Source organism: Heliangelus exortis, chromosome 2 (genome assembly GCF_036169615.1).
Source record: "Heliangelus exortis chromosome 2, bHelExo1.hap1, whole genome shotgun sequence".
NCBI classification, from domain to species: domain Eukaryota; kingdom Metazoa; phylum Chordata; class Aves; order Apodiformes; family Trochilidae; genus Heliangelus; species Heliangelus exortis.
Window position 1 is genome coordinate 45,203,721 of NC_092423.1, and position 20,613 is coordinate 45,224,333.

The 20,613-nt window shown below is 42.0% G+C and overlaps 1 protein-coding gene across 1 annotated transcript in view; it reads left to right on the top strand.

Moving 5' to 3' along the window:
* KIAA1143 (KIAA1143 ortholog) overlaps nucleotides 1–20,613 on the top strand; it is a 62,626-nt gene that overhangs the window by 10,402 nt on the left and 31,611 nt on the right. The gene's annotated exons all lie outside the window — the stretch shown is intronic.

The following is a 20,613-nucleotide window of genomic DNA, read 5'->3' on the forward strand; positions in this document are numbered from 1 at the left end:
CATTTGTAAATAAATAATTTGTTTGTGTTGTGAATATATGAAAAAGAAAATCAAATGTCAGAAGAAGAAATACAGAATGAAAAGTTCCCAGGAACTTTTTCATTTATTTTGAATATTTAAAACTTGTTTTAATCCATTAAAAAAAATAAATACATACATATACACACACACACACACACACACACACACCTGTGAGAAACCTTGTAGCATTACAGTATACTGAAGGAATATTTGGGCATATTTCAACAACTGACTGACTAAGTACTCTGACTCCCTGAAACTCATGTGAAAAGATGAATTAACCATTGACTGCTTACGTAAACTTTTCTGGTTCTGTTCGTCAGCACAAAAATATACTGGCTTAGGTTTTTCTTGCACAGCCTGAAAACTCTTCACTTTAGCCATGAGGCAGTTTAGGAGACATGGCTATCAAGAGATAAATGTTTGCCAAAGATCAGAGGGAATTTGGATTTACCTGAAAATTAGAGAGGGCCTCTTTCAGCTGATTTGGCATGTTCAAAATAAGATTGAGGTCTTGTTTGAATCTGGCTGGTAAATGCATTTAAACAGAAATTACTGTTTCTACTGAAAGACTTGAGAAACAAAAGTTGAGTAAAAAGAGGGGCACCTAAAAACTTTGAGTGCAGTACTCTTAATCATGCTCTGTGCCCTACAACTTCATGACAGATGTCTGAAGTACAAATAAATTAATTTGTTTTACTTGGAAATAGTATTACGAAAGGCATGTTGTTCTTCAGGCAACACAGCAGGGGAAAGAAAGGTGGACAGGGAAACCCAGTTTCTTTTCTTTATTCTGACTGATTTGTAGTGCTCTGACCAGGAGGAGACTTTTGTATTCATTGTATTTCACTCCCAGTTCACCTAACAATAACTAATTGAATGTATTTATTAAGAGGTGTGAGTGATGCACAAAAGCATTTTAGCCAAGTAATCATGTGAAAATTCAGTGGTTTTAATGTGACACACCAGGAAAATTACACACGCCATCAACTCCCCACGAAACCTGTGACTAAAGAGAACAATTACTTGTTCATTTAGGAAAGAAATGTAAAACTGTCTTAAGCAATCACCTGTCTTAAGCAATGGGTCATGGAAAAATAATCACCACAAGAACTTTCTAATAAAGGGAAAGCCAAAGTGAGCACATGGAACATGGGGTTAGGACTGGAATGGGCTTTTTCTTTCTTCCTTTCTTCCTTTCTTCCTTGCTTCTTTTCTTCCTTTCTTCCTTGCTTCCTTGCTTCCTTGCTTCCCTGGTTCCTTGCTTTCTCTCTCTTCCCTGCCCCCATCTCCAGTCCTTTTCCCCTCATGTAGTGGGGAATGTCTATTTTTTCTTGTGGAGCTTGCTCAGCTCAGTGTGAGAGTAGCATTGTGAAGGAGGGAAGTGAAGGTAGCTGTGTCCTTTTACCTAATATAGGACTCTTGCATAATTTTTATTAATGAAATACTGGAAATTACCTAGTTCCTTAAGACTCCAGAACATCTATTGATGGTGCTGTTAGTTTTCACTCTCCTTAGCTTAGCAAGAACAAGCCCAGGGAACTGCAGTAGCATTACAGCAATGGATGCTTTTAGTGGAGGCTTTCTGTGTTGCAGAGGTGTTTGGATGTCATCAGGAAAGGTGAGATGCTCTGTCACCTTTCTTTTGAAGTAGCCAGATCTTTATTTAAATGATAGGAGTCAAAAGTGAATCATCAAGAATGATGCATTATTGCAAAGAAATAGGACAGAATAAGCAAGAAAATGCATGTGTGGGCAGGTGGTCCAGGAGTTCCTAGCCTTGGTTATATTTCTAGTCTGTCTGATAAGGTTATTTTTTTTTTCAGATAAAAACATATTTGTTGGACTGCAAGTAGTAATTTCATTGGCCTAAATAGGAAGGAATGAATCAGAATTCTATTTTTGTCTAGTTTTTATGTCCAGCACTTTTCCAGGAAATATCATTTGGAGGATCAAAGGCTGTTTTGGCAGACACTGAATGCAAGAAGCCTGTATTTAGCTGGTTTAATTACACTTTTTAAAACTTTCCTCACAGAACTTAATGTCTTTTTTTACAGTGCTCCAGTATATAATCCTGTTAGGAAGCTGCAGATTTGTAATGAAGCAGGAAGTAGCAATGTCATCATTTCAGCTGATTGTTTCCCTGGTGCTGTAGTGTATTAACAAAGTAATGCTTCACTTGGCTGTTTAGAGCCAATTGCATTGTCAAGGACATCAGGCATGCCTGAAGATGAGTCATTACCTTTGGTACAGAATGAGAGGTATGATATGCAATCTCAGCAAGTGTTTGTCCATTGAAGTTGGTTAATAACCTGTAGCCCTCCCGTGGCAAGGTGCCATAAATCAATCCTTTGTGTGTTCAGCAAACAGAAAGGATCAACCGCCTCTTCAGTATCATCCCTTTTTTCCCATTCCCTTCCAACCCAAACCATTCTGTGATTCCTAGAGTGAGGTGTAAATCTGCAAAGAGATTATTCATGTCATAGACCATCCCATTCCCCCAACTTCCTTGAGCATTCCAGAGAGCGTAGTCACAAGGATAGCCATGAAAACCAGGGAAGAAACACTTCAGGGTTTTACCTGAGAGACTGCAACCTCCTGTAGACTTCCTTAAGGTTTTGAAACCCTATACAATTTCAGAGCCAGCCCCTGGGAAGTAACATCCTTCTGGGGAAAATGGATGGGACCAGTCAGGGAAACTACAAAAGATTGAATTCTACAGTGGTTTTGCCTCTATGACTTCCTATTTTTTGATGGAGGTAAAGCAGCAGCTGGCAAAACCAGTTTTTCCCCTATCAGGAGATTTAAAGTGGCTTTGGTGCCATTCCAATCCATATGGCAAAGGATTCCTTTTCCTTGACTCCTGTGGCAGTCCTCAGTGCAATACCTGATTAGTTAAGGCCATGAGCAAGAGGGAGCTACCTTGTAATAGGCAGAAGTTATTAGAAGAAGGTGTTGTCAAACCTCTGTGGGGTAACGGTGATCACTGCACACTCTTGGTTTTGATATCATGAAAGAGTTGTTCCCTTAGGGACAGCACAGTAACAACGAACTTTAAAAGGGCAGATTACAAAACTATGAGGAAAATGGTTAACAGCAGGCTGAAGGGCAAAGAGAAGTACTTAAAAACCATAGAGATCTGCCTGGAGGCTATTTAAGAACATTGTATTAGAGGCACAGATGGTTTGTATACCTCTGAGCAAAAACATAGTGTATGAGGAAGAATGAAACTCACAGGGTTACGTGGTAGAAAAGCGTGAGTATAGAAAGGTTGAAAATGCATCCCTTAAAAATGGTGACTGTCTGAATGACAAACTAGGAAACGTTATCAGGAGAGTGGAAAGAGCTGCAGAGTGTCAGTTCTAAGAAAAAGACTACAGTAGCTTCTGACTTTGGATCCCCAGTATGAAACACCAAAAAGAGTTATTCTAATAATGACCTGAATACTTAGGTTTTGAAAATTGGTCTGCTTTAGATGAGACTTCACCAGAGAAACAATAAGCTCTTAATCTGAGCTAGCTAGCACAAACCAAAAGCTAACACAGAATCTCAATAAAAAACCAAAGCAGTCTGCAGTGTTAATATAATTAGTTTTGATATAACTAGTGTAAAATAACTAGGCCAAATTTAAGAGTAAAGAGGCCAAATTTAAGAGTAAAGGAGCCCATTCAAATATAGTTTATCTATATGAGGACTTCATTTTCACCTTGTACTAGATTCAGTGCCAAAAAATATGGGTTTAATCTTTGCCAAAGAAGGCAGAGATTAAAAAATAAACACTCATAAAAACTAGTAAAAGGAAGTATCCTACATTTGTTCTGTTGTAGCTTTGGGCTGAGAGGGAGACTATCTGGTAAGGATGTAGTGATGTCAGCACAACTTTTTTGCACCAATTTATAATTGGGCAGATGCAGCATGTTGTTATATCTGACAACAGTAACACACTGGTTATAAATTAGAAAGGGTACATATCAAGTATCACAAATCTGATGATGTGTGCAAAAAAGTGTCCTTGTGAAATCAATGGAAGTTATTTTCTGATTTTAAAGCAAGGAAAGGCAGGGGAAGGTTAGAACAACTGTTTTGGCAATAAAAGCTTGATGCACACAGTCTCAGTGGGACTAGAGCCCTGGCATCTAGGCTGTTTTATTCTGCCCTGTTAAATTGAAACAAACAATTCAGCTGCCCGAGTCTCTTCTTTTCTCCTCTGACATGCCAACTATCTCAAGAGAAGAGATTAAGCATTGTTCTGATCAATGCCACTGCAGCAGCAGAGGTTTTCTAATTTAAGGGCTGCATAAAATTTATGGAGCACTGAGAAGAGCTTAAATCAATTTTATGATTTTCATAAATTACTGAAGGCAGATGATGTTTGTGTATAAAGCCAGTAATGTTTTGAGCTGTTTATCCAACAGATAACAATATTCAGAATAGGGATTTTCAGTGATACCTGTGGGAATTATGTGTTCGAGTTTGATGGGAGTTAGAAGCTAGTATTCCTTTATTAATTGTTAATCATGCCAAATTGTTTCAAATACTTGGTAAAAAACAAAATTAGAGTAAGCTCAAATTCAGTAAAATTTAAAAATTTCACTACTGTTGTGCTTAATGTGCTCATAAACACATTATGGGGAGGATAACTTGCACTTCCATTCTGGGTGAAAAAACACTTTGTCACTTGAAGGGTTAGCACTTACCATAGTGTAGTTTTGGACTGTTTTTTAAGCCCCTGTGGTGAACCTTATTCTTTCTGTTTAAGCTGCTACATAGATGGATCTGCCTGTATAGCAGAAAGAGAAGCTATACCTTGTTCCTTGTCACACATTTCAAGATTATATGAGACAATTATAATTCCTTACATTACAGATATGAATAGAGGTTTGACTTCTGCAAGGTGGAGCTGATAAGATTCAGTTCCCATTTCATCCTGCTTCTAGGTATAATTGGTGCTTTAAAGAGCCTTCCCTTACTGGGCATTTGGTCTATTAGGATACAGATACAGGTTGGGGAGCTTTCATCACATTAGGATACCTCTGAGCTGCAATGTTTTTTGCTTTATTTTCTGTATTTTAAACTTCTTCAACTCCTCTAAAAATAAATTGTGTTTCAGATTACTGGCTGAATATGCTAAACATGGTATTATTGGGAAGAATCATTGCTGAATTCCCCTGTGCTGGACAGACACAGTGGTATTGGGCTACATTATTTTCTGATATTACTCCATTGCTCTTCATACTGATAGATACATGAGCTCCTTACTAAGCCTGAACAAGTCAGTCAAAGGTGAAGGGGCTTAAATTCAAGGAATTGAAGTATTGGACATACCAGGATCTTGCCACTGAATTCCTATAGCCAACATACATAAATGATGGGAGCAACTGACTCAGTGGTCATTCTGCAGGAAGGCTCTGTGACTGCTGGGAATTAAAAACTGAACACAGGCCACAGTGTGAGGAAAGCTAATGCAATTTCTGCTCTATAAATAATGTGTCATGGAGAAGAAATATGAAGTAATCCTACCCTACTTATTCTCTGCTTCAGACCTCAGCTGGAGTAATGTGTCTGCTTTTGTGCACTCTACTTCAAAAAAGAAAAATGTAGACCAATTGGAAAGTCCAGCAGAAAATAGTGCTATTGATCAAAAGTCTAGAAAACATGACCTCTGAGGACAGATTGTAAGAAGTGGGTTTATACATCTAGAGCAAGGAGATACAGGGAAAGAAATAAGACTGTGCTACCAGTCTTCAGATATGTAGAGCTTGCTGCATAGAGGAGAGGAGTAAATTGTTCTCTTTGTCTACTGGGAATACAAAAAGAACTAATGGATTTAAATTGCAGCAAAAGAGATTTTAGGAAAACATTAGGACAGGCTTTCTAGCTGTAACAGTAGTGAAGTACTGAAACAGATTGCCTGGGGAGGTTATGGGATCTTCATTGCCAGACATTTTTAAGAACAGGTTAGACAAACATCTGTCAGGAATGATATGGGTATAATTGATCCTGCCTTAGGGCAGAGGGCTGGACTAGATGACCTTGCAAGGTCCCTTCCAGCCCTATTTGCTATGGTTCTCTCATTAGGAAGGCTGATGTGATGTTCTTAGGACCTTGTAATTCCTTTTAAAAGCAAAAACATGCTATAGCGATACCAAGAGTCAGATTTAAACTGACAGTATCTTGAAGAATTCAAAGCTTAAGGTTGATATACCACCCTTAATTATTAACACTTGAATGCATGTGACACTTGTTCAAAGGCTAAATACTTGGAGATTACACAACTGGGTTTTTTATCACCAGATGGTGATCTTTTTAATACCATAAGAATCTGTTTCTTATAATGTGCATTGATCTTACATAATGCAACTTTTATCTCATCACTTGAGTAAGTAGCAGGCATTGGTCTTTAGCCTGTAACATATCCCAGGTGGGGTCATTTTGCATGCCATCACACATTGGGCCACATGCAGTGCTTCCACTCACTCGCTCCAAAGTTCGTTCTTCCATTCCAATTTATCGTGATGCTAATGCTCAGCTTCATTAGGTGGCTGTCTTTAAAATCACTAATGCCACTGCTAATGCACTTGCCACACTTTTCTCCATCCTCAGACACTGGATACTCTTCCCACTGCCTTCCGCTCACATGTTCTTTTATTCCTGTTGATAAATTTCATTTTCATCTGTCTTTTGCTGCTTTCCCTTCAAGCTGTGCCTTACAAGCTGCGGTTCAGCAGTTTAGCAACTGGATTGCATCCAAATGTTACCAAATGCCACATCTTTTAATATCAGGCAGAGCAGCTTGGATTTTCTTCCTCAGAGTGCTGTAAAAGACACACTGGCATGTTTTCTGTGCAAATGCCAAAAAAAAAAAAAAAAAAAAAAAAAAAAAAAAAAAAAAAAAGTTCAACAAAAGATGGATGGTGTGAAGCAAGCTGAAATGTCTGTATTCCCAGAAATTTGTTTTCTCTGATTTCAGGTTTAAGTTCATGACCCAGCTGCTGATTTACGTAACTCAGTGGAACTATGCCAGTTTTGAGCAGCCAAGAATTTGGCTCTGTCAGTTTGGTGATTGGTTGTACCTTAGTGTTCAGTGATGTGACCCCATATGTTTTTTCTCTCCAAAGGCCATGCCTGGCCATTGATGGTTACAGTATCACCAGGTCCTCAGGTTCTAAAAAATCTTATGTTTATCCCTGAAGTGGAGTTATAATATGTATCTATACACACACACACACGTATACATATAGCTATGTATATAGTATTTATTTGATTTGAATTTGAGTTTGGCCCTTCAGCATTTGTAGGTTTTCAGCTTTTCTCTACAGCTATATGGGGCATAGAAACTAAAGTAATAATAAAAAAAAAAAAAACAGAATAAAAATGGGTTTTTCACGTATACACAGAATGCTTCCAGAAGCCGAGACTGGAAAAAATTCAACCTATACCATGAAAGCTGGCAACATCATGACTGGATATTTGGTGCTGTAAAGACACTCTTTCTACTATGTATCTTCAATAGTCCCTTATGATGACTGACCATATTCACTGAAGCTGTGGGTACTGCACAAGGTTTGCCACAGAGGTGGACTTTCCTTCATTACTGTGGGCTTTGGATCAGAGTCCAGAGCAGCTTTTGCTGTGGTTGCCCATCTGTTTCACTCAATACTTTCCTTTCACATGTTTTGGAGACAGATGGACAAACAGTGTAGATATCCTGCATTGCATGAAGATCATGGCTACCTTCCTCTTTTTTTTTTTTTTTTCATACATTCTTTGTGCTTATTCCCCAGCTTCTGCTGTGGTTATGTATGTGGGGGATAAAGTGCATGCCTGGGTCAGTGTTACAGAACCCATTTGCCCCCAAATTTTAACTTAAGATGCACTGGCTCAGCACAGGTCTTTTTCTGAGGATGGATTTCCCACACATCATTTGTTTCTACTTTGTGTTTTGCATTGTTCAAAACATTCATGTGCTCTCCTCTTGCTTCAGTCCATGGCAAAGCATCACTTGGCCCTGAAATGTAGTTTCATCCATTTTGCCCATTAGTTAACACTGAGATTAGGATGAAGGTAAACCTTGTTATTCAGACACTGCAACAGGGATCATATCCTGCTCCAGTCATGCATTCCCTGGATAATACTCATTCTTAATGCCTTGATACATTGGCAGTTCAACATATACCACAGCAGAAGGAGAAGAATACTTTTCTCCTACTGCTTTTGTGTCTGACTTGCCTATTTATATATGGTGATTTTTTTTTTTTTTTTTTGACTGCAAGTGTCCCAGTGAATTTTTCCTTCCTTTTGGACCATTTGCTTTTTAGTTCTTCCTCCCTGTTACAGCCCCAGCCCTGAGGCTAAACATCACCCAGCAAATCTTCCCCACGGGGAGGGAAGGGTCTTGTTCACTTCACCTCCTGAGGAGAACCAGAGTGAGCATTTTCCATGCAGGCCTGCTTCTCAGCTTCAGTGAGATAAGGTGTTTGCATCCTGTCACACCTCTGCAAACCTCCTTGTAGTCCTCTTTGCCCTCAGTTTTGGGCTGGCACAGGTAGTGGCCAAAAGTACCTGTGGGTGGTGCTCCACCATTCTCCCAGGTCTTCCACACCTCTAAGGAGTTCAGAGGCTATGGTGGCTGCAAGACCAGCTGGATTTGTGTTTTGAGTAAGTTAAGAGACTTTTGTGTCTATTTTACCTTTTTAAAGGCCTTTTCAGTGCTTGAGAGCCTGTGTAGGCTCTAATAAATAAATGCTATTATCTCAGGTGCTGGCTTAAATACAGTCAATCAATACCATATGTCCAAATACATACTGATGGATCTTGTTGAGCTGTGTGGTTTAGCAAACCAGTTTCTGGATGATGTTTTGAAGGGACACTGCTCCTGTATTATGAGCATACACAGCACCTACCCAGAGGAGCGCTAATTTGTGCTACAGACTCTGGAGTGCTACTTTAGTAAAAAAAATATTATTAATTTGTAAATGAATCAGGGAAATTTTAAAATCAATTTTCTTCAGCAAACAGCAATTACTGAAATCGTTGCAGTTATCACTGAGGACTGAGCATATAAAAAGCTTTGAGATTCAGAACCAGATTCTATAAACATACAATTCTTTTATCGATAATTCTTACAAGCAGTCTTCTTTCTACACTTTCCCTTTTGCCAAAACCCTCCCCTCTATTGTATACTAAGCTTATTTCCCTCTTGGATATCTGCAGATTTGTTGGTATACAAATTAATTTTGTTATTGACTAGGACAAACATTTGGAGGATGAGAATGCCATTGCTATTCATACCTAAAGGTAATCAATCCAGGTACAGAGGAATAAATATTTTCTAACCGAAAAATCTTTCTCTAGCCTTATTTCCCTTTTTTAGAACCCACAGGAGTATATCCTGGCTGCAGTCCCTGTGAACAAAGCAGTGAGAGGCAATAGCATTTACATCTAGTTCCAAAGAAAGATTGTGAGAGAAAACTTCCCTTCTGGTCTTGCCTCTGACCACGCTCCAGCTCAGCAGTTACTCAGTCATAACCGATGCCTACTCTACAATTGCAGTGGCAATAGTAATTTGTCTGTCATCTGTTTACTAACCCAAAAGCGGCACAGAAGAAAAAAATCCCTTATTAAAGTCTGCTTGGCAATGGCAGACAGCAGTCCACAGCTGCAGAACTGAAGAGGGAGGGAGGATGTGAGCGGTATTGCGATGCTGCGGTTTACATCAGCCTGGAGGGACCTGTCTGCAAAGTAGTAGTATTATTAGCACATAAAAAGCAAAAGAAAGGGGAAAGAACAGCAAAAAGTAGTGTGCTTTGCCCGGTTCCTGGCCTATTCTAGCGGCCAGCTCCAGATCACTCCCAGCTGATTCTTGGTGTCATTCGCAGTGGTTCGAGCTTTTCTGGCTCAGAGGCACCCGGGAGATTTGCACTCGCTTGTAGCCAGGTTCTGCCTTAACCTTTGCTTCAGATCACTCAGGGGCTGACAGACCGTCAGAGCTAAATTATGCTTCGCTTCAAGCAGCCGCTGGTGCCTTCATGGAGAGAGGGGGAAGAGGCCGTTGGTTGCCCCTCCAGCCTCACACGGAGCGACTCTGGGGGGGAGGCTGTGCGGGCTTTCTCCCCACGGCTCTGCCGGCGGCGCGGGCCCGATGCCAGGGGCAGGGGAAGGCTGCGGTGGCCGCGGCCGTCGAGCCGCTACAGCGATCCCGGTTTCCTCTCACAGGAAGGCGTCCTTCTGTAGCCAGCAACCCGGGCGGAGGCCGCTGCGTCTCATGCTTTTCCCCAGCGGCTCGGAGCGGCCCGGGCGGCGGCGGGGCCCCGCTGCAGCGCGGCGGTGGGACGGCAGGTGGCGGCCGCACCTCAGCCAGCGGTGCCGGGAGGCCGCCTTCGCGGCGGGGCAGGGCGGGGGGGGGGCCGAGCCAGGCCGGGCCGGCGGGGCCGAGACTGTTCTCCCGGCGGTTACCTCCGGCTCTGCCTTTACCCGCAGCCGCCGGCATCTGGCGCTCGCACAGCGGGGCTTGGCTGGACCCGAGCTGGAGCCTGAGCTCCGCCGCCGCCCTTCCCCGCCTAAGCTTTCATCGCGGCGGGGGGCCTGGCCGGGAAGCAGCGCAGTTTTCTGTAGGGCTGTCTGCAGAAGAGTTGCGTGGCGCAGGGGCTTAGGTTTTTGGGGGGTTAAAAAAAATTCTTATTATTATTTAAAAAAAAAAATTTTTTTTCCCTGATTTCCCCTCGTCTTCTCTCTCTTTTTTTTTTCTCTCCCTCTTCCCTCTGCTACATATCTAAGGTAACACGTTTAGTTGCAGATGAGCAAGGAGCAAAGTGCTTGGGGTGAGGGAGGAAGGAGCAGCAGCAATGGCAGCCCCCGCCAGCCTTGTCTCCCGCCGCCATGAGCACATGGAATGGGGGTCGAGGCCTCGGGTGCCTCGCCGGAGGTGTCGGGGCCTCAAGGCTGTGGCAGGCCCGGGGGGGAGGATGGGGACAGGGATGAGGCACTGACCTCCACCTCTAGGGATTAGCGGCCTGATTGATGGGCAGAGCTGGGTCAAGCCCCTGGTGTTGGTCGGGGGCGGGGTGTGGGGATTAACTGCGGGGAGGATGGGGGACTGCCTGTGGAGCACCCGAAAAAAAAAAAAAGAAAAAAAAAAGACTGAAAATAGGGGCTTAGCCTTAAAATTCACTGGAGAAAAAAAAAACTACAGTGGGAAAGACTTCTTTCTGACAGAGGGTACTGGTTATGAGCTGTGTCTTGTAATTCTTATAGAGGTGGAAGCTGAACCGTGTAGAGTCGCTGCTGGCTTCAGTGGCCCCCTCTGTAACCAGACCCATGGGGTGTGAGGGAGGCACAGCCCAATTCTGTGCCCCAACCATCAAAATCTGAGTATCATCAATGTCTAAAGCTTTCAAGTTTGCTTTGATTTCGCTGGCTGTATTTGCAGTGCCTGACCTGCCATCTATTTGTGTTATTTATGCCTTCTCCCCCAGCACATATATGCCCAAAACTTGATGAAGCAAAACAAACTGGAGTTGAATATTTAGGCTGAAGTGCAATCTCTAATGCTAAACAAAAGGCCTTAGTAAAGTGTAATTTCTAATGTCATGAAGTGCAGAAGAGTTCTGGTCAAATAATCAATATTCATGGAATTTCAGAGTAAAATTTCCAACCACTAGATATTTGATACAGGGATTATTAATCACGAGATCTTGTATACTTCCACCGAGCCTGTATGCATTGGTGATGTCTTAGAAAGGCACTTAGGCACTAAGTGCTGAAGACATAAAATCATTCTGGAAATGAGTTAGGTTTTCTGATGTCTGGCCTGTCTGAATCTGGCCTGTTACAGGAACAGTATCCATGCACACAGTAGGTAATGAAACTTTTGTGATACAATATGGTAATACAATGTCATTTAAATGGATCTACAATTTGGTGGCTGCCTGACTACTCACAGTTTCTCCTCTTAGTGCCAGACCCCTCCTTTCTGTAATGAGGACAGTAAGAGCTTTCTTTTTAAAAACATCATGAAACCTGCTGGTGAGCATTTTCATAGGCAGTTTTCTCTTTGGTTTGTAACTATATTTTTAAACAGAAGTGGGCATCAACTGAGATTTTGAGCCAGGTGCCTATGTTAGACATAAGTGGACAGCCAGTCCTATGTCCACAAGGTCCATCTTTCCTTTTTAAAAAGGAAACCCTTGAATCCTTTTCAGAGACCTCTGTGGGCTTAACTGAATAAAACCAAAGGGTGAACAAGTAATTATTTCTCATGCAAATATATATGTATAGGTTATTAAACATGAACATCTGAAGTTAAGCATCAGTATTCTTTTTTTGACATCTGATTGTGTATTCTCAGTATTCTCATCCTTTTTTAGGTGGCAGCTTTTCAGCTTTCTGAGGCAGAGGCTTGTCCTTTGTCCACGACAACTTCCAATATCTCAGCAGTGCACACAGTGTGAGGTGCAATGAAGGGAAAGGAAACCATCCCACCTTCACTGGGCCTATTTTGCTGCAGCAAAGCAATTTCAAGCACAATCTCTTTTGAGCATTTTGAGGCATTGAGCAAAGGTTCCCCAGCCCCACAGTTAGCTACTGTGGTCTTCCTAATGAGGTTCCACCAGGAGAACATTGAGGCACATGCCAGAGAGCAGAGAGAGGGAGGAAGAAATGCGGTCTGTCTCTAGACACCTTTATTCTATCCTGCCTTCCTTTCCCTATCACTGGGAGACATGTTTCTGGGAGACAGTTTCTGGATGAGGTGACTGTATTCATCTGTGAGGGAAGGAGACAGTGGTCAGGCAGATGCCAAGGCAGCAGAGACATCACTGCTCATTATTCCTTGAGGACAGGACCTGTGGGAATAGTGTTGCCATTGCCACTGAAGCAGTTCAGGCCAGGGATCATGCTGTGGCCACTGCAGTGGTGTCTCACTTAAAGTCACAATTTTACCTTCTCTCATTTCTCTGCCTTCCTGGGCAACTGCTCACCCTCCTTATGACTCCGGTTGTCCCTGTTTTATACCCTCAGTGATGACAAAGGACTCTTAAGTGAAAATCATTACAAATATATAGCTATAAATATCTATTGAGAGTTACAGGAAGTTAAACTACTGATAATCCAGTTGCCAAGCCCATCTGCAGCGCAGCTGACCAGGGTTATCTTTACTTTACTTCAGCAGCTGTGTCCACACTGTTTTGAGGTGAAACTTAAGTTCCCTTTGCCTGTCAGGCAGGCACTGAGACTGTAAATGTAACTCTTTGAAGCCGAGCCTCTTTCTATGGCTAAGCACGTCTAACATGCTCCAGTGCCACCAGGCACACATGGGGAGCTGGGCCACAAACGATCTGTGGGGGCAGCGGAGTTCACTGTGTAACTAAAGCCACTCCAGAAGCTGCTCTTTCAGAAAGGTCCAGATGAAACCAGAGAGGCTGTTTACTCCATGCAAGATAAAGGCTGAAGAGCTCAGGCATTCTTTCTAATCTATAGTGAGGGGGCTCTGATGGTTGTATCATAGATATTGCTCTATTTCTGGAAGTCTTAATGTGGGGCAGTTGTCCCCCCTCCCAGTAGGAGATCACAAGCAGGTGCCAGGGTTTTATGACTGCCCAGGCCTTCTCAGGTTGCTAAATGGGTGGGGGAATCCCTTCCAGATCCTGCCCAGCTGAGAAGGGGATTCCAGGGGGTTCCTGCTGTGGAAAAGCTAACAACTCAGCTTTGCTCTAATTATAGCATCAGAAGGAGGCAATATTAGAGGTACGGATGATGGAGGGTGTTTTACTGTCCCTCTCCTTTCTCCGGGATGCACTTTCTGTTCTTTGCACTCAGTTTTAGCAGCCTGGGAGTACTGAAAACTAAAGAGCTCCTGGTGCTTAAACAAAAAAAAAATGAAACAAAGAAAGAGTGAGAGAAGGTTGATGCAGTTGCTTGTATGACAATCTCCACCCTTCAAACTCTGGGATAAGCGTTTGCAGAATGAGACCCTTTAGTGAAACACACGCTTTGAATTTCAAGCCCAAACTTCTCCCACCATATGCAAAGACTTTGTCATCACACTGATCCTTGTCATCACATCTGCTTGATCAAAGCGTTCCTGAACAGAAAGTGGGGGTTGTGATTGCCAAGCAGGGGAAAAAAAAAAAAAAAAAAAAAAAAAAAAAAAAAAAAAAAAAAAAAAAAAAAAAAAAAAAAGTATCTGTGTGCCTTAATCCAAGCTTGTCGTTGCTCTTGTGGCTGCTCTCACAATAGGTGCCTCCTGTGCCTGCAGAGCCAGTATTTCACACCTTTGTTTACAAAAGCTCCAGATAACCTCCTCTGCAGGAGGTGCTAGAGAAAAGCAAGTGTCTCTCCTAGCTTATTCAAACACAGCTCCAGGGTTTCTGAAGAATGTACAGGAAGTCCAGTCCAGGAATGAATATTCCCACTATTACTTACATAGTTGTCAAAACCTGACTTTGTTTAATGGGGATTTTAAATGCACACAGTCTTTTCCACATCCCTTCTCCTCCATTCTGTGGTAGTTCTCTCCTGGACTATTAAGCATTTGCACTGACCAAACATATCAGTGGATTTAAACAAATGAAACAGGTACTTTACATGTAATTAATTTAGCTATTTGCTCAGTTGCTGATTCACGTGCATAACCTCAATTAACATTAATGGGAGTTATGTAGACATGTCAAGGGCAGAATAGACCCCTAATAATCTAACATGGAATGTTATTACATTACTGATGTAATTATATCCTGCACACACATCATTTCTACTTTGCTTCATGAACTGCTCTTCAAATGGCTACTCATCTGTTATGCTGTATGTGTTGATGCTGAGGTTACACTGAGCATTATCCTTCCTTCATTGTGCTGGTGCCTGTCCACAAAAATTCGTGTAGCTAAATAAGCAACCAGCCGGTTGGTGTTTTGCAGAGCTACAAGTTTTGTTTTTTGAAGGTGATAACTGGAAGCCAGAAACAAGCATAAAAACAACAGACCTCAGCAGAACAGCATGTCATCTCTCCTTCAGCATTTTGTTTTTATTTATTTTTAATTGGAATCTGAGCAAGCTTGGCTGGGACACATTTAGCCTTATGGACAAAGAAAGTTGGCCATACATGAATCACACCTCTCAAGGAGGTTTTGAAACAATTGTGCTGTTCCAGAGGTTTTTTGGTCTTTGTTGAATGTTTCCTCTTTCAGGAGGGAGGAAGAGGGGCAGTGGTCATATCCTGGTGCACCAGTTGGATGTTACTGGAAACTAAAGGAAAAATTGAGAAAAAATAACCTCACCTAACCAGTAGAAATAGCAATTTTCAGGTGATCTAGCTTAACACAACTATTTTCCTCTTGTTCTGTCCAGTGAAGTTGTTGTATAAGGACAACTGCTTTCCAATTTTGACTGTGGGATATATTCTGCCTCTGTGTTTGTACCACCGCTCTCTGAACTGTCACCTACATTTCAGTATTTTTGTCTCGAGGCTTTCTCCTGTTAAAGATAAGGCCTAATACATTTCTGAGTGTGTAGGTTACTGTTCAAACCTGCGTATTTGTAGCAGCAAAGTGTATCCCTGCAACTAATCATCAGCTCCCTGTGGCCATCTTGCCGTGACAATCATGCCCAGTACCTTGGATGTGATACTGCTGTGGAATCAGAGGTACACACAGGATGCCTGCACCTTTACAGGATCACACAGCTAAGCCACGGGTTCAGATTAGCTTGGCAATTAAGGGACAGTGAAAAGCAGCTAATCTTTAATGCTGACTGACAACATGGCACTACTCGGTGAAAAGGCAAAAAAGAAGCACTTGCAAAAACTTCAACATTAGGAAACAGTCAAAACCCCCAAGTTAACACACTTTTCTATACCATCACCATCAGGCAGGCAGCGTGTTCTGGGCTGAAAGTACTGGCTGGTACCAACATTCACCGTTCTCTTATCGAGGATTTTGGTTTTACTCTTTCTGTTTGTGTAGGCCCTAATGTTCATTAAAGGGTTTGCTAAAACAGAGCTCTGTTTCCAAGGTAACAGCTACCTAACTTTATTACTAAAACTGCACTAATTCAAACAGGGATCTGAACAAACAGATTCATGTTAATTTCAAGCTCCATTAAAAACAGAAGAAAAAAGAAATCAATGTTCACCAAATGGAAAAAGAAAAGAAAATCAATAGAGAAATTTTATTTTCGGTCTTTTAAGTGGGGTTTTGTAAACAGCAGAGGTTAAAAAAGTAAAACTATGTGAAAGTGCGGCATAGCAACCTTGTAAACTGTGCTGTAAACAGGAGAACCAAAAAGATTCGGTGATAATGTAGGAATAATTATGAGGGCTGTGCAACCTTGAGTTGGCACATCTGTGGAATGACCTGTCTCTAGCCATGTGTCAGGCCTCCTAACCTCTTGTCCAGTGCCCCTGGGCTGTGACTCAAGAGTGATGACCCAAAGCCCTCAGAGAAGAGCAAAGGTGTGATTGTATCATGTCCTACGTTACATACACTAAGTAACGTGGGTGACAGCAGTCATTCTCTGATACTGCTGGGGCTCTAACACTTGTTAGCAACCAACATACAAACACTCCAGGGATCCTGGTTATGTGGTTTGATCCCCAACATATGCTCGAGCCCATGCTGACCCCATTTTCCAGGCCATTGTTACCCTTGCTGACGGAAGGGCAGGTACGCTGGCACGTGTTGCAGGCATAGTGTGCTCTGTGGGCACAGCCAGTGGCATGCTGGCATGGTGACAACTGGGACTATCGAGTGACAAGAGATGCTCAAAGTGGTCTTTTGGGGATGGGGTATCACTTGTGGTCAAGACATTGGCTAAGCACTTGGGAGATCTGCATCCATCTCCTCGCTGCTGAGCCCCTGTGCTACCCCTTCCTACATGGACAATGGGAATATGTTTCCTGATGTCATTTGGAGGCTAAATCCATTATTATAGGCAGCTGCACAGAAGGCAGCAAGGCCTGGAGGACACCAGGTGAGCTGTTTTGAAATCAGGCCTTTGCCTGGGAACTCAGTCATTGGCTCGTCATGCTTTATGTGACATTCATCTCATAACAGAAGCCCCCATGCCTTTCCTTTCAAATGAAGGCTGGCTTGGCACATCTGTGAGTTTTGGAACTGTTAGAAAAAGATTTCTGAAAGGAGTTAAAATTACTTTTCCCCTTCACTGGGCCATATCTTTTCTAATTTGCCACTGTTAATAAATATTCTCAAGTATTTCCAAAGTCTGGGTGGGAGAGAGAGATATATAGAGAGATAATTTTTATGAATTCTTCACACTCGTGTGTTCCCTAGACAAAACATTGTTTTGTTGCTTAAGATATTGAAAATAAGTGACCCTAACCTTTAAATGCCTTAAGTGCAGGTAGTCAGAGTTCTTGAGAGAAGCCAATTGTTCGATATACACATTTTTTCATTATTTTCAAGAACAGGTTATTTCATTCCTTTCTCTAAAACATTTGCTACTGACCACTGACAGATAGGTGTGTGGTAGTTGATTTTACCTTCCTGAACAGAAAACAGTGAAGGTAATGCCTTCATGCTTCCCCCTTGGGCAAAGATCTACTGTGTGAACAGCACATGGTCTAACTCAGTAGGGTTCTCCAAAAAAATAAGGTAGGGCACAGAGTATGTATCCAGTGATTATAGCCCAAGGGTCTAGTTTTTTAGTCTTTATCTCCCTGTAAAGAAAAAAATCTGAGAATGAGCAAATGAAAGGCAGAAATCTCTTGGACTTACACTGTTAAGGTCTATCTGGTAAAGAAACACTGCAAATGGGACAAACCAACCTGTGGCGTAATGAAGTAGTTAATTTATAGTTATCTTCCTCATGATAACTAATGACTGGAATGCCTTTCAGAATACAGCAGCAGACATCACCAAATACAACCTGAGTGCAGCAGTCCTTTGAAAGTAGGGCCTGATGACAACAGAAGTCTCTGGCAACATTTGAGACGATTTTTGTCAGGACAGCTGGTTTCTTCTCTCATTAGTCTTTTGGAGAGGCAGCCCACTATTAAAACTGCACATGATGCCCCTTTTCCTCCCCTTCTCTCCCCCTTCTCTAGCCACCTCACTAGTATTACATTGTTTGCCCCATATTCTAAATGGTATTTAGTTTAAATCTTCTTTGATTCAGTTACTTCACCTTGGCATCCCATCAGCTGGCAAACACAAGTAATGAAGTGAAGGGAACATAGTTAAGTTGCTATCTTAAATGCACACAAATCCCACATGCTGTGGCAACAACAAAATGAATAACAAACACACTGCATGAAAATCCTCTTAAGTTCCTTTTTTTTTTTTCAATTCCAGCCTTGCATACAACAGGAGGAACATCTTAAAAAATAATCCCGTAATATTCCTGAACTAACAGCATTGGCATGAAGCACAGGATGGTCTTATGCTTCTCTACATATCTCAGACAATCACAGCTGCTGCTAGTAAATTAATGGCTGCAAGGGGGTTGGGAGGGGGAGAAGGAGGAGAAAAAAAGGGAACTGGAAAGCCTAGTAGGTGGCCTTGTCTCCGCCAAAACTAAATATTTTCATTGGAGCTTTTTCCATTCAACAACTGGCAGCTTTATCCAGAGGCCTTAAACAGACAGAAAAATGCTTACTGTTCTAAGAGTGACTGCTAATGGGATGCAGCACTATCTGCTGATGTACATGAATGAATATCTATTTAATAATAGAATTGTTTCCTCCCAAGGTGCCTTTCTTCTTTTTCTTTTAAATTCTTGCCTTCTGGGTCTGCCTGCTTCCCTTTGCCCTAGAAATTAAACCTGGTATTTTTTAATGCAAGATTTATGCTAGAAATGTTGGCTGGTATTTCATTGTCAGTCAGGGTATGATTCTGCTGTGACATTTCCAGCTAGATTTTTATGGCAGCTGCAGTTAAAGCAACATCAAGCATAAAAACAAACATTTTTTTTTTTTTTTCCCCTGGCAGAGTTAATTTACATCAGTGAACCAGACTAAAAGGTGCACTACCCGAAGCACTTTTGGCTGGTATTACTTACATCCGCCCTAGGGGGCTTTGCTAGGATGGATATAGCTGGACTGCCAGTATCTCAAATAGTGTCTGTGTCTCTGTGTGTCTCTGTGCATGTGTGCATGGAGGGTTGTTTAAGTGAAGAGTGAATTGCAAAAGAAAAAAAGTGTTTAAATATGCAAACCGTTGTTCTGGTGTATGGGTAAAAACTAAATAAAACAAAACTCTGAATGCTGAAGTTTGGAGAAAAATTAGCAGGGCATCCTGACATGCTCAAGACCAGCTGACTCACACTGTCTGTTGGATTCGGTGGAGGTGGCTAAAGAGGTTGCTGACTTCTGCTTGCCCCCCTCACCTCAGCCAGAGTTTACTGATGTCAGAAACAGGCCATGATAAAACAACTGGTCTGATTGTTTCTCAGATGCCCCAGGTAACAACTTGCCATAATAATTTGATTCAAATAAATTGTTCTCAACAAAGCCTTTATTCATAACAGGTCTGATTATCATTGTCAAAGCTTCCAGCCTGCTCTGGACTTTCCCAGTTGGATTGGAAGGGCAAATAGAGTAGTCAGGAAGATTACTATTAATCTAGAAAGTTATTTGATAGTAACAGTCAGTACTTCAATCCTCAAGGACAGTTATCCTTGGGACTGAAGTACTTAGTGATAATAATCAGTGACCTATGGCTCTTCTCTTCACTGACCTCCTGCCTTAATGAAAGCAGAGCCCACAAAATCAGTGGTGAAGGTACATAAGAGGAAAGGAGGAAAATAAACAAAACAAAAGACAATGACAGGCAGGTCCTGTGGTGGTGGGAGAGAGGTATCCTGGTGAGGCAGAGAGACAACAGTGGGAATGTGGGCATGCAGAGTCCCAGGATGCATGAGACTAGGAGGACCCTGAGCAAGGAGAGAATGGGCACCTTTGAACAGTGGCCTCCCGTGATTATGAACTTGTAATCTCAGCATGAAGAGTGGGTGTCACTCATTTACTCACTTCTTAAAAGCACCTTACCCAGAAGAGGCTCAGATGTGGTGATAGCAGTTCAGGGCCATCTAGCTGCAATGCTTTTTCCATTGAAAACTTTCCCCAGTTTCCTCGGAGTGTCCTCTCCCTTTCACCTCTTCTGGCACCCAGTCTTTGCATTGTTAAATATTGATGCATTCTCATTCTGCAAGGTTCTCTGCCACTTGAATTTCTTTGGCCTTATATGTTGTTTTCTCTTCAGTACTTGCTTTCAACCTCTCTGGACCCAAGAGGAAAAAGGGGGTGGGGAGACCCTTGTGTAAATTAAGCATCTAGTGTAAATCAGTGTAACTCCACTGACTACAATGAAGCTGTGCTGAATTACTGTAGCAGAGAATATAGTTCCTTCTCTCTCCTGCCTCTGCTGTTTTATATTGGCTGTTGTGAAAAACAAAACCAAAGCAAACCAAACCAAAAAAACCCAAGAACAACCAACAAACTCAGAAAAACACTTCACCACAGCTCTGTTCCCTTCTGTTTTGGTCTCCTAAGAGGTGCAGCTGTATGCTAATAGTCTACTTCTCTAGCTGGAAATAGAAAGGGCTATAGCATGCTTTGATAAACCACGAAGCAGACTCTGATGC